We start from the raw sequence: 15446 nt of genomic DNA on the forward strand, positions 1-15446 counted from the left end.
ACCATGAGAATCCTCCAGGTACTTTCAGGGAGTTAAAGAGATCAGAGCTATCTTCCTTTTAATTAAAATATTAGTTCCCTGTTTTTTCTCTCCTCCCATGAGTGTATAATTGAACCTTGCAGAGGCTACATGACATGTAATGATGCAACAGCTTGAATGCAGAAGGACAGAAGAAAATCCAGTTGTCTTTTATTAAATCAGACATTAAGAAATTTGCAAAAAGGTACAACACAATGTCACTCTTCTCAATATTTTTTTCAAAAATAGATTTTTCCATAACAATATATTGCGTTAATATGTATACTAGCTTTATTACTTTTAAATGAACACATTTTTAATATCAGTTTTAAATTCATATATAATAAACATCAAGAAATAAAACCTATATGAACAAAAGTTCATTGAGATTCTAAGTAATTTTCAAGTGTATAACGGGGTCCTAAGGCCCAAAATTTTGAAAAGCACTATTCTTTAGAAACAGTTTATCATATATCACTTGGCCCAATAATGCAGTGAGAAATAAAATGAGCATGAATTTGGAATATCCAAGTTATTATCTGTCTATGGTATCAGGATAAATCATTTGGCTTTTTTGTCCTTAGCTTTCCTACCTGTCCAAGAGTTCCAAGGACCTAATGTTTATGACTTTCTTAGTTAATTTTCAAACTTTATATCCCAAAGCATTAAAACAGCTAGCTTTTATGATTTTCATTTTTATCATGGTATTTGATTATCTATTTCATAGTTAAAGTGCTTTTGCCTTTTCAAAAAATGTAACATTAAGTACAGATCAATAACTTGACTTATGTCCTTTTGACTATAAGTTTCTAGTATTTCTAAGTCTGAGTTTGTTTTCTCTTTTGAACTGAGTTAGATGATATGGGAAGAGAAGAGTAAGGTTTGAGAAATAATTTAATGAATTCAGTGTGAGGCATGCAGAGCACCAGTTAAATGCTTGTGAACATTTGTACAAAGATATCCTAAAGGTGGCTGGAGAAATAGAGCTGAACCTCAGTGAGATGTCAATTCTACAGCAATATATTCGGAAGTACTCAACATATAGGTGGAAATTTAAGCCATGAGAATAAATGAGTTTAAGAAAAGAGCAGATAAAGACTGAAAGTTATAGGAAATACTAGATAAACAGGAATCCTTGAAGGAAACTAGAGCTAGTTATAGAGAACGAGGAGAAGCTAGTAGCAGGACACATAGCAAGTATGGACTATCAAGGAGAAAATGATCCCAGAATCAAATGCAAAAGAGAAGTCCAATATATGACTGAAAATATGACTTGTGAGAGCAGTTTCAGAGTATCTACAGAGTATCTGGCATGGGGCCAGACTGCAGTGGGTTAACTAGAAAATGGGAAGTAAGTACAAGAATATGTATAAACCACTCTGTCTCAATATTGAGGAGGTTAGAGTAGAGAAGGTCAGGGACAAAAGTCTTGAGTCTTTTTTTCAAAAAAAGATTTTATTTATTTATTCATGAGAGACACAGAGGGAGAGAGAGAGAGGCAGAGATACAGGCAGAGGGAGAAGCAGGCTCCATGCAGGGAGTCTGATGCGGGACTCGATCCTGGGACTCCAGGATCATGCCCTGGGCTGAAGGCAGGCGCTTAACTGCTGAGCCACCCAGGGATCCCCTGTCTTGAGCCTTTAAAAAATAATCTCACATATTTTTCATAAAAATATAAATCATAGAACTCAAATATTCTATTTAACACTTAACCATGCACAAACTTTTAATTCCGCCCAAATTAGTACCACTTATTAATCAGCTTTCATCTTCTAATTACAGAAATGATCACAGTACCACTTTAACTTCATTACTGAACATTCAAGTGATCAAGGGATTCCCTTATGTTTCTGCTGTCAGAGTGCCCACACGGAGGTCCCATGCCAGCTGAACATTGCTGACTCTCTGAAAAAGGTCTCAGCATCGCCTGGAACATGGACTTCACAAAATAAGAAGTGATAAATTAATTTCAACTTTCAAATTCAAATCCCCATGAATGTTTTATTTTCCTATCTACTTTTAAACATATAGAATTCTCCTTTTCAATCCTCCTAAGTGATAACCGTGTTTTGGCATTAATAGCCCTTGAATAAAAAATATGCATAATAAAGGGCCACATTGTCATATTAACTTAATCATTTAATATTCATCTCAATTAAGATTCATTTATGGGCTGTGCTAAATTTTATCTGACCCTGAGTTTCCATTATACCTATTGAAATTATCATGCATATCAGTACTTCCTTATATCAATGAGTTCTGTCTGGTTCAAGATGGTGACATAGGAGGATCCTGGGCTCATCCCCTCCCACATTCAATCTGTAGAAATATATGAAAAACTTCCTCTAGGAAAAACAAGAAACAAAATCTAAAATCTAAAATCTGAACAACTGCTAGGCCTCTGACAAACAAGAGAAGGGTCACATAGAAGCAGATAGCAGGGGCTGGGACACAGTCTGGTCATAAGCCACACTCACATGCCATGACCCACAATACAGAGGGGAAATCAAATCCCAGAATTCTCCCTGAGACTGAAGGGTGTGAACCCATATCAGGCATCCCCAAACTTTTAAGACCTGTATCCTTCTGTACATGTCTGGGGCTCATGTCCATCAGACCCAGAAGGCTATTAAGGATCTGAGAATATACCTCAGGAGCTGGGCTTGCTTCTCCAGGGCTTGGTGCAGGCAGCTGAGAAGGGCCCAGACTTTTCTGTGAATGAGACTTGTGAAGCTTAAAGTGTAGGCCTGAGGGGCAGGCATCTAATTCAGCACACAGCTGGGGGCCTGCTGGCTGACAGGCATCATCTTTACCTCTGTCTTTGCCTCTCTCTAGCCAGCAGGAGACATCTTTTTTTTCCTTTTTCTATTTCCTGGTGGGCACCATCTACATACTCTCCCTCTGCCTCATTCCAGTTCCCTTCTTCTGGCTCCAGAGCACCAGTATCTCCAGAGGGGAGCTTTTATATGCATCCAGTGCTCCAGTTTTTATATCTGGTGCCACGATTTTCACGTAGCAGTCCAGACGATACCTGTAGATCACCAAGCACTGGTGGCCAGGGGCTTAGGCTTGTCTCCCTGACAAGCATACTTTAAAATCTACTGCCTGAGGGTCTGGCTTCCAGTCAGCCTGAATCCAGGGGCTGACTGAGCCCCCCTTTGGGTCACTGATGGGTGTTACCACACCCACAACCACTGGGAGCCATTCAAGATAAAACTGGCTACTGGGATAATCACAGAGGTTTGAGGGACAACCAAGAGGTAGGCCAGGGTTGAAAGGTAAGGTTTATCTCCCATGCTAGGCCACTGCAAGACTGGGAGAGATGGCTGTTTTACCTAATGTTTGGAAACCAACACAGAGAGTCAAGCAAAATTTAAAGAAATAGGAATAGCTTCCAAATGAAAAAATATGACAAACCCTCAGAGGGGAGTAAAGAAACTTTAATGAGGAGATAAGTAATTTATCTTTATATCAATTTTCCTAACTTTATCCTCATAGTCTGTGGATCTTTGATATTCTGAATGCATAAGAACCAAATTTCTCTGACAAAGGTTTTTAGTTTTTTTTTTTTCTTTCCAGAAATACATCTCATCCCTTCCATATACTTTGTCATCCTCCACAGAAGGAATAATCAAACAAATCTTCCTTACCTATATGGATTTCAACCGGTTTTCTAGGTTAATAAAAAGGTAATAATCTAATAATCCAGAGAAGACTAAAATGCTCATATTTTTTAATGCTGAGTATTAACTAGAGTAACCATAGACTTTATCAACCAAACTGGGATATTCAGGAGAGTGGAAGGAGTTGTTATTCATAATTATACAAAAATCAGGCTAGGACAGTCAGACAAACCTGGGTATATGGTCATTCAACTTTCAGCTACCCTATACCAAGAAAAAATAAATACTGAAGGAGCTTCAGCAATTATGGGAAGGAGTAGGGACAGTTAAGGTTTGTATCTTGCTTTTACAATCCCTTTGATTGTAAAATGTGTGTGATTTCACAACCCCAATCTAACTTTGATGTGCTGCTATGACTTCAAAAATACTGGCACTATCTGAAAATGGTTGACCTCACTTGTAAACCACTATACCAGACCAATTGCTAAAGCCACATTAAAACTTTCTCTTTTTCTCCAGCTTTCTGACTACATTGTTTCCTTTTTTCCCATTCATGGCCTTGTCTCATTCTTTGGACTCCTTATATGTAGTACTGTTTTTTTAATTCCAAACTTGGTTTCACTTTAACCATAATTTTCCCAGACTAAACTGAGTTCAGTTCTAACATAAGGCAACATAAAATTCTGAAATTACCCAACTTTTCCACTATTTTCTCATCATAGAAGGATCAATGGGAGCCATGAATTAATTCATTCTCAGCAAATTTAATGCCATAATCCAGGGTCAAAAAATACTCTTCTCTCAAAAAACAAATTCTCTCAGAATATGGCTAAAATAGGTGTAATGTTAAATATTAATATGCTCTTATCACTTTTAATTTTAATTATTTCAACAGAAAACAGATACAGACAGATCATTTTATAAGCAGTCATCAGACTCATGGAGTTGACATTGGTTGCTAGCTTAGAAAATAAGTCATTAAACGTTCTTCCAGTATTATCTAAATAGCTCTATAAATAAATGTGTCATTTGCAGTCTGAAAGAGTTGGTTGGCAAAGCTGAGTGACAACCAAGTTTATCTTAAATCAGGGCTTCCAGGTTTAGAGTTTTCATGTAAAGCATTCATTTATGACTATTCTTATATTTTTACTTGAGCCAATGGAATGGAAAGAACTTTAGTGTGTATCTTTGTTTTAATGCACCTAGGAGACATGCTACAAATTTAGATGACAGATGGGAAGGACCACTGTTGACTTTGAACAGTTTAGAGAGGGTTTCCAAGAGCCTATTAATTTTGTGTGCCAGAAGCTTAGGTACAACTTGAAAATAATAAATTAACTGTGCAAAAGTAATAAAAAAAAACCCTTTGCTTTTGTAATATGAAAAAATGCAGAAATAATATATGTCTGTTTATTAACACACAACCAAAGGGTATTTGTCCTCTTTTTATTTCCTAGAAGTTTATAAATTATGACACTTCCACTCTGAAGTGGGAATATATTGTAATTAAGGACATCTGGGATTTATTCCAATTCTCATCATAATATAAAGTTTCTCAAATCCAAGAGAAGAAAAAATATAGACATTTTCTGCATGCAATGCTTGTTCTGTAGGTAGATACAACCTTGGACCAGTATTAATTTGTAGTGGGTTAAATGTAGGAGATGATAAAGGGGTGGTCAATAGGGTGAGAGATTCTAGCTAGTAAAATGCTAGGAAAATACTGCTTAAAATTCATTTAACATAGGGGCACCTGGGTGGCTCAGAGGTTGAGCCTCAGCCTTCTGCTCAGGTCGTGATCCTGGGGTCCTGGGATCAAGTTCCACATCAGGCTCCCTACAGGGAACATGCTTCTCCCTATCCCTCTCTCTGTGTGTCTCTCATAAATAAATAAGTAAAATCTTTTTTAAAAATGCATTTAACATAATCAATATCTTCTATAAAGAATCAGCAACCTCTAAACAGCATTTTCTTCCCCAAGAATGTTTTCATTTTTAAAATCCATAGTTTACATGAATTTATCACTGAGGAAGTTGACCTGTGGGCCTTTCAGATGCCTTATTTGAAATTTGAGTCACACCCTGCAGAACAAATGTTTCATACCATTTATATCTCAAATAGATATTAAACCTAATTTCTGAAATCTGAAAAAGAGTTATACTTATCAAAAGAGAGATATATTTTCATGTTCCTTATTGAAATGTTACCATATAATTTCTTCTTTCAAGATAGAAAAGACTCAGAATTACTAGATGAATTTATACCTTTTTTTGCCCAAAATAAAATTTATGAACAAATCAAGTATTCAAAGAGTTCTCCTGGAATGTGTTCAACCCTAGGCACCCTAGTGGGATAGATGCAATTTATCTATCCAATTTACCTTTGGGAAGAAGGTGGGAGGGAGGTTAATTCTGGTAAGATAGGAATAGAATATTTCAAAATAAAAATCCCAAAGTTCTGCTCCCTGGGATCCCAAACAACATTCAAACTTACAAGATGTCTGCATATTATTTACAAATGTTGTTCTCATACACAACAAAGTCAAATATAAATTGGGTCATCTTTCAGCTGTATGTGTGTTTGCACACATGTATACCTATCCATCTTAGAAAAAGAACAGTTGTAAAATGTAATATGCAAAGAGAGTTCTCTGGCATCTCCAACAAAAAAGCTAATCAAAAGGATAATGAAAAGAGAATAAAACCTAACTTTAGTCAAGTTTGCATAGGGTTAAAGCAAATGAAAACTGCAAATTAATCTGAAGAAAAGGTTGGCTCTTAATTCTTTTTTTTTGTTTTGTTTTTGTTTTTGTTTTTGTTTTTTATTTATTTTTTTATTGGTGTTCAATTTACTAACATACAGAATAACCCCCAGTGCCCGTCACCCATTCACTCCCACCCCCCCGCCCTCCTCCCCTTCCAACACCCCTAGTTCGTTTCCCAGAGTTAGGAGTCTTTACGTTCTGTCTCCCTTTCTGATATTTCCCACACATTTCTTCCCCCTTCCCTTATATTCCCTTTCACTATTATTTATATTCCCCAAACGAATGAGAACATATAATGTTTGTCCTTCTCCGACTGGCTTACTTCACTCAGCATAATACCCTCCAGTTCCATCCACGTTGAAGCAAATGGTGGGTATTTGTCATTTCTAATAGCTGAGTAATATTCCATTGTATACATAAACCACATCTTCTTTATCCATTCATCTTTCGTTGGACACCGAGGCTCCTTCCACAGTTTGGCTATCGTGGCCATTGCTGCTATAAACATCGGGGTGCAGGTGTCCCGGCGTTTCACTGCATCTGTATCTTTGGGGTAAATCCCCAGCAGTGCAATTGCTGGGTCATAGGGCAGGTATATTTTTAACTCTTTGAGGAACCTCCACACAGTTTTCCAGAGTGGCTGCACCAGTTCACATTCCCACCAACAGTGTATGAGGGTTCCCTTTTCTCCACATCCTCTCCAACATTTGTTGTTTCCTGCCTTGTTAATTTTCCCCATTCTCACTGGTGTGAGGTGGTATCTCATTGTGGTTTTGATTTGTATTTCCCTGATGGCAAGTGATGCAGAGCATTTTCTCATGTGCATGTTGGCCATGTCTATGTCTTCCTCTGTGAGCTTTCTGTTCATGTCTTTTGCCCATTTCATGATTGGATTGTTTGTTTCTTTGGTGTTGAGTTTAATAAGTTCTTTATAGATCTTGGAAACTAGCCCTTTATCTGATATGTCATTTGCAAATATCTTCTCCCATTCTGTAGGTTGTCTTTGAGTTTTGTTGACTGTATCCTTTGCTGTGCAAAAGCTTCTTATCTTGATGAAGTCCCAATAGTTCATTTTTGCTTTTGTTTCTTTTGCCTTCGTGGATGTATCTTGCAAGAAGTTACTATGGCCGAGTTCAAAAAGGGTGTTGCCTGTGTTCTTCTCTAGGATTTTGATGGAATCTTGTCTCACATTTAGATCTTTCATCCATTTGAGTTTATCTTTGTGTATGGTGAAAGAGAGTGGTCTAGTTTCATTCTTCTGCATGTGGATGTCCAATTTTCCCAGCACCATTTGTTGAAGAGACTGTCTTTCTTCCAATGGATAGTCTTTCCTCCTTTATCGAATATTACTTGCCCATAAAGTTCAGGGTCCACTTCTGGATTCTCTATTCTGTTCCACTGATCTATGTGTCTGTTTTTGTGCCAGTACCACACTGTCTTGATGACCACAGCTTTGTAGTACAACCTGAAATCTGGCATTGTGATGCCCCCAGATATGGTTTTCTTTTTTAAAATTCCCCTGGCTATTCGGGGTCTTTTCTGATTCCACACAAATCTTAAAATAATTTGTTCTAACTCTCTGAAGAAAGTCCATGGTATTTTGATAGGGATTGTATTAAACGTGTATATTGCCCTGGGTAACATTGACATTTTCACAATATTAATTCTGCCAATCCATGAGCATGGAATATTTTTCCATCTCTTTGTGTCTTCCTCAATTTCTTTCAGAAGTGTTCTATAGTTTTGAGGGTATAGATCCTTTACATCTTTGGTTAGGTTTATTCCTAGGTATCTTATGCTTTTGGGTGCAATTGTAAATGGGATTGACTCCTTAATTTCTCTTTCTTCAGGCTCATTGTTAGTGTATAGAAATGCCACTGACTTCTGGGCATTGATTTTGTATCCTGCCACGCTACCGAATTGCTGTATGAGTTCTAGCAATCTTGGGGTGGAGACTTTTGGGTTTTCTATGTAGAGTATCATGTCATCGGCGAAGAGGGAGAGTTTGACTTCTTCTTTGCCAATTTGAATGCCTTTAATGTCTTTTTGTTGTCTGATTGCTGAGGCTAGGACTTCCAATACTATGTTGAATAGCAGTGGTGAGAGTGGACATCCCTGTCTTGTTCCTGATCTTAGGGGAAAGGCTCCCAGTGCTTCCCCATTGAGAATGATATTTGCTGTGGGCTTTTCATAGATGGCTTTTAAGATGTCGAGGAATGTTCCCTCTATCCCTACACTCTGAAGAGTTTTGATCAGGAATGGATGCTGTATTTTGTCAAATGCTTTCTCTGCATCCAATGAGAGGATCATATGGTTCTTGGTTTTTCTCTTGCTGAAGCCACAAACTACCAAAACTGGAACAGGAAGAAATAGAAAACCTGAACAGGCCAATAACCAGGGAGGAAATTGAAGCAGTCATCAAAAACCTCCCAAGACACAAGAGTCCAGGGCCAGATGGCTTCCCAGGGGAATTTTATCAAACATTTAAAGAAGAAATCATACCTATTCTCCTAAAGCTGTTTGGAAAGATAGAAAGAGATGGAGTACTTCCAAATTCGTTCTATGAGGCCAGCATCACCTTAATTCCAAAACCAGACAAAGACCCCACCAAAAAGGAGAATTACAGACCAATGTCCCTGATGAACATGGATGCAAAAATTCTCAACAAGATACTGGCCAATAGGATCCAAGAGTACATTAAAAAAATTATTCACCATGACCAAGTAGGATTTATCCCTGGGACACAAGGCTGGTTCAACACCCGTAAAACAATCAATGTGGCTCTTAATTCTTAATTCCCCTCCAGAACTGTGAAAAATAGATTTTTGTTATTTATAAACTACTCAGCTCATGGTAGTATACTATAGCACTCCAAATGGACCAAGACAACAAATTATCCCAAAGTATAGCAGCTTAAAAAAATAAATATTTATTAGCCCTTTCCTATGAGTCAGGAATCCAAGTACAGCTTAGCTGGGTGCCTCTGGCTCTGAGTATCTCACAAAGTGTAAGCCAGGGTGTAGTTATATCATGGCTCCATCAAATACACTTTCTCACTACCTACGTGGCTGCTGACAGCCTTGAGTCCTCATTGGCTATTGACTGGAGATATTAGCTCCTTGTCATGTGGATTTCTCCATAGGTCAGCTCACAACATGGCAGCTGGCTTCCTTCAGAGCAAGCCAGTTAGAGAGGAAGGAAGGATTATAGAATATAAAAATGGCAGCCACAATTTCTTTGTAATCTAATCTTGAAAGTGACATCTTAATCACATTTGCCATATTCTGTTCTTTAGGAATGACCCACAAGGTCCCACTCAATTAGTTACTAAGAAGAGTGAGGAATCATTTCAGATCCACACATACTGCTCTATGAAAGAGTTGTACAGCAATGAACATGATTTGGCTGAACTTAACAAGCAGTGTCTTTATGACATATTGCTTCACTGATCCAAAAGAGATGAGTATTTACTTATACAATTCAGGGCTGTATGAGAAATGGTTGTAGTCAAGGGTTAACAGGCTAAAGCTCTAATTAAGCTAAAGTCAATCCATACTTCATCTGAACATACTCCTGCATACAAACTGCTTAAGGCCCACATGTAAAACAATCCAATATTCAATAAATCCTGCGAGATGACCTCTTCTTTCTATATATTTTGACCAGTGCCTATTAAGCTAGTTATAAAGAAAGAATTAAAGGCAAATAATATCATAAATTTGTCTAAATTCATAATTAATTCTTAGACTTCTGCATGTGTAAGGTTCACCTAGATTGTTGGTTAAAAACACACATTCCGGACCATCATCCTGATATTCTGAATCAGGAACTAGGAAGGGGTCTCAGGGATAGTAACCACCACCTTGGGAGATTCTGATATAGGTGGTCCATTAGACACACATTATGAAACACAGATCATATTCAGTGATAAAACGTTAAACAGCATTGATCTAGTTCTCACCTCTAAGGAATACCGTGAACACTATCGTCTCTGCTTGAAAACAATTCATAGTAATTACTTCAAAAACTACCCAACCTTTAAAATGACAAGATTTTTTAAAAATTAAAACACAAAAATGATTAGATTAAAAAATAAATAGGGAAGACTAGGTGGTTCAGTGGTTGAGTACCTGCCTTCGGCTCAGGTTGTGATCCCGGGGTCCTGGGATAGAGTCCCGCAACAGCCTCCCTGCATGGAGCCTGCTTCTCCCTCGGCCTATGTCTCTGCCTCTCTCTGTGTGTCTCTCATGAATAAATAAATAAAATACTAAAAATAAATAAATAAAATGATAAGATGGGGGGAAAATTTTTGGAATTTTTTCTGGAGATTAAGGGTGAAAAAGACAATCAGGCATAGATGTATATACCAGAATTAAAGGCCTATTATGCAGGCAGAGTTTTGTGGATTTTTTTTTAAGATTTTATTTATTTACTTGAGAGAGAGAGAGAGAGAGAGAAAGAACAATGAGCTGGGGAGGGGCAGTTTAGGGAGAAGGAGAAACAGACTCCCTGTTGAGCAGAGAGCCCACCAGGGAACTTGATCCCAGAACTCTGGGATCACAACCTGAGTCAAAGGCAGATGCTTAACTGATGAGCCACCCATGTGCCCCAAGCAGAGATTTTTATCTGCATAATTAACTACTGAGTTCTTAGCACCTCAACTAATATCTGGAATACAGTTAGGTCTTAATACATTAAGAATGTTAAATACTATATCAATTAGTTATGGACACAAAAAGGTAAGTACTGTGGTTACTTTATTATAATTTTGAGCCAAAGAAAATAAAAGCTAAATATAGAATATAAAAAAATAAGTAATAAGGTGTTTAAAGTTATGTTTAAAGTAATGAGGTCTTAATATGTTAGGGAAGGGAAATATTAAAGGCTAAATTTAAAGGAAAGTTGCCATTGATTGCTCTATAGGATATCATCACACACAAGACAGTAATCTTATTACTAGCAGAAATAAATTACGGAATGTGCCTGAGAAAACTGAATTTCAAGCTAGTCAGACTCTTCTTTGGAAAACTGAGTTTTAAGGTAGCTTGTACTTCCAATGTATTCTTTGTCAAAACCTGATGTCATCCCTCAGTGGCAAATTTCCAGTTGCCAATTTCACCTTATGAAATTTTTAAAGTGTGTGTTAGAGCAGAGGCCTTGGGAAGGATGCCTATCTCAAGAAAGTTTAAATCTATGGAGATAGAGCTTTCATTTTAAAGCAAAAATATCTGACTCTGACATCACTCTCTGTTCAAAAAATAGTTTATGGAGCAAACAATTGGCAGTCTAAAGTATTTTTCCACTAGTAACAACACAGTAGACATTGGTGGAGTACATGACTCCATTTGAACACATCAGCTACCCATAAAAAGGGGACTTGGCATTGTACAAATATCTTGGAACAAACACATGTCATATGTGGCTGATTTCTACATTTTGATTGTGCTGGTATTGTAAATGAATGTATTTTCCTCCAGTCCTTGTTCCTTTGACCTTTTAGAGTCTTAATGAGACTCCAAAAGCAGCAATCAAAAGCACAGTGTTCCATTTTAGAAGCATTCGGAAAGCAATGCATTTTGGCTAAATTTAGTTGTAGCATTCAGAGTTTAAAAACATGTCTGGTCATCTTTTTAAGAGATACATAGTGAGTGAGTGACTACTCACTTTTGTTTTTAAATAAATTGGTCAAATAATAGCTGCTGCTTCTTGCTTCACTCATGTAAAAGAAAAAAAGGAGGGTCTTGGTGGGGATAATAACAAAAACTGACCCATGTGAGGCATTTCAATGGCTGCAACTCAGGCGTGCTCATGTTGTAGTACACCAAACAATAGAAACTTTTGTATTCATTTGAAACAATCCTGGCTCAGAAAACACAATTCACAATTAAAATTGAGGCAACAAAATTGGACGCTGAAAACATTGAGAATTGCTCATGTTGAATAAATACTATACTCTTTATGAAGAATTACATCTGGTACAAACTTTAGAAAGTAATTGAAAGTTATTTTTTTAAAAGGGAGAATCAAACTTCAAAGTAATATTTCATCTCCTAAGTGATAACATGGGAAATATTCATAAGTTTACTATTTAAGCAATAATTCTGAGTTTAAGGCATATATTGTTTGCAGTACATAGTCAGAACTTTTTTTTCTGGGTAACATAATCTAAGAAAGCACATCAAGCCACAGAAATTCAGGTCTTTGACTCCACAAAATTAAGTTCTATGAAAAATTGCCAGATAAGAGAAACCAGACACGATTTGGAAGTTTGAGCATAATTCAAGTGTAAGATAGCTTTCCTCAGTAGAAAATAAATTTCTTTTTAATTTTATTGTGTAAAGAACAGTTAACACGAGATCTATCCTTTTAGCAAAATTTTAAGTATATATTACAGTATTGTTGACTGTAGGTGCAATGTTGTACAAAGCTCTAGAACGTATGCAACGTAACTAAAACCCTATGACCACTGATTAATAACTCCCCATTTTTTCCTCCTTCCAGCCCCTGGCAACCATCATTCCTCTCTTTGATTCTATGAATTTGACTTTTGGTTACCTCACATAAGTGAAACCATGCAGTGTTTGCCTTTCTATGATTGGCTTATTGCACCTAGCATAATGTCATCAAGGTTTATCTGTGTTGCAGCATATTGTAGGATTTCCTACCTTTTTAAGGCCAAATAGTATTCTATATGTATATACCACATTTCTTAAGTAAATAAAAAAATAGTTCTCTCAGCATTTACAAACCTATAAATGAAAAGCCAGGCTAGTAACTCATATAATAAGGTGGTGGGTGGACCTCTATTGAGATACACTAGCCAGTAATGTCGGAATCCAGTGTGGAAGGAGGAAAGTAAAAGGAATGGGACTGGGAAAGTCATTCTCTCTTCTTCCCTCTTATCTGCCCTTATGGATCTAATCTCATCCATGGGGTAGTGTTTACGGTTGTTTAAATGTGCTGAGTGAAGAAGCTCCAAGAAGAAAAGGGAAGAAGCATGGAAAAGAAGGGAGCATAAGAGGAACATGAAACTCACTTAGACCTGCTTCTTTGTTACTTGTGCATGTTGGCTGGGGTAACATTAAAGCCACTTCCCAATCCCCTATGCCATGCTCCTCAACAATCAGGAAATAGTTTCCACTCAGCTGCACAAATCTCTATTTCATCTTGTCTAAATCTAAAATTAAAATTCCAATTATATTTAATCTTAGGAATTAAAAAGTTGACCATAATCTTGCATTATGTGTAATAAGTGGAGGAGCCAAAGTCAAACCAGGTTCAACTGTCTTCCAGAACCTTGCTCTTTCCACCTAACTACAGCTGAGAGTTCCTAATAAAGAACAGCAGTGGAAGTGCAGTGTGAGGAAAGCCCACAACATGAAGTCTAAATAAAACAGGCAGAAACCTCACCAACTTCATACAAATATGTAAGGACTTCCTCAAATAGAGAATGTATGATAATAAAGCTCCATTAGGGCAAATTCTGAAAACAAATGAAGATATCAGTGCATAACAGGTGTGAAAATCAGAATGTAGATGCAGGAATATCGTAGATAAGAGCTGAAATTAAGTTCTAAATGGAGTCTTCTGGCACAGCAGTTTTATTTTAAGAAATGTTCTAATTTCAAAGGCGTCCTCTTAGAAGTCAGCAAATTATGGGAATGAATATGAAGAAATTGAAGCAAAGAACATTGATGAAATCTTCCCCCATCTTCCCATCCCCCATTCTCCCAGCAGCCATAGAGAAAATATTTGCTAGTAAAACATGTAGAAATAACTGTGAGTCCAACTCAAAACCTTGATGAGATTAAGTATCATTATTCAGCACGTAAGTGCACAAGCAAAAACGATGTGTTAATGAGAACAGCATGAGTTTGGAGAGGCAGTCTAAGGCCTTAATTTTTTAAACTTGGGAGAGGTGTGGTCTTCCATTACTTTAAAATAGACACACTAGAGCACAGAGGTCAAGAGCAAACGAGATCAGCCTGGCCAAAGGGTACCTCTGTCACCCACAGTTTACTAGTTATGAAACCATGAATGGTTAATTATAGCTTTCCAAATATAGTCTTAAGTTTTATTATCTTTAAAATGAAAATAAGAGAATTACCTCATTGCATTCTTGTTGGATTAAGCTAGATAAGCATGTACATTATGTAGCATAATGCCTGGCATAGAGTAAGAACTCCATCAATTTGAATTTGAATCTTTGTTTAGTTGTTTCATTTTCAACCAGAAAATTAGGAAAATAGAGCATGATCATTTTGGTTCAAATAATCTATCCCATATTCTGTCTGAGTGTATAATCAAAGGGTATTTTATGGAAAAACATCATAGTCACCCTCCATGACTCAATATCTTGATATTATGGAATTGATCTAAGCCTTTATTTTGATAATAATAATCAAATGGTTCTGGCTTATCTTTCAGAGACACAGTTTCTATAATTTTTTTCTTATTTATGTAAATAAGTATTTTCTTTAAACTGTGAATAAGTGGTCACTTTGGCACACATATACTAAGATTAGAACATTACAGAGAAGATTGGCATGGCACCTGCTCAATGATGGCATGAAAATTCATAAAGACTTTCTTATTTTTATGAAAGAGTTCTGGATATGGATAGTGGTGACGGTTGCACGACAGTATGAATGTACTTAATAATACTGAACTGTTCATTTAAAAATAGTTAAAATAGTACCATGATAGGGGCACCTGGGTGACACAGTCAGTTAAGCATCTTACTCTTGATTTTGGCTCAGGTCATGATCACAGGGTTGTGAGATCGAGCCTAGAGCCTGCTTGAGATTCTCTCTTCTCTCTCCATCTCCTTCTGTCCCTCCCCCACCTCTCTCCTTCTCTTAAAAAATGGTAAATCTTATATGTATTTTTTTACAATATAAAAATTGGAAAAATATGTATTAATCCTGCTTCATTATGAGGATCCTGAGATCTTAAAACCCTAGTCATTTTGTCAACAATTTTACATATTTGAATGGTTATGGTATAGCTAAATTGCTTGTCCACTGTTACTCAGCAAAGCA

The 15446-nt window shown here is 36.9% G+C and overlaps 1 long non-coding RNA gene and 1 other non-coding gene across 10 annotated transcripts in view; one reads left to right on the top strand and one right to left on the bottom strand.

The window, feature by feature from the left end:
• Window positions 1-15446, bottom strand: part of LOC140609182 (uncharacterized) — a 337556-nt gene that overhangs the window by 251846 nt on the left and 70264 nt on the right. The window lies entirely within an intron of this gene.
• LOC140609650 (U6 spliceosomal RNA) lies at window positions 14898-15003 on the top strand. The gene has a single exon (XR_012011402.1). It is a non-coding gene; the product is annotated as a U6 spliceosomal RNA (small nuclear RNA).

This window comes from Canis lupus, chromosome 18, assembly GCF_048164855.1.
Source record: "Canis lupus baileyi chromosome 18, mCanLup2.hap1, whole genome shotgun sequence".
In the NCBI taxonomy this organism is placed as follows: Eukaryota; Metazoa; Chordata; class Mammalia; order Carnivora; family Canidae; genus Canis; species Canis lupus.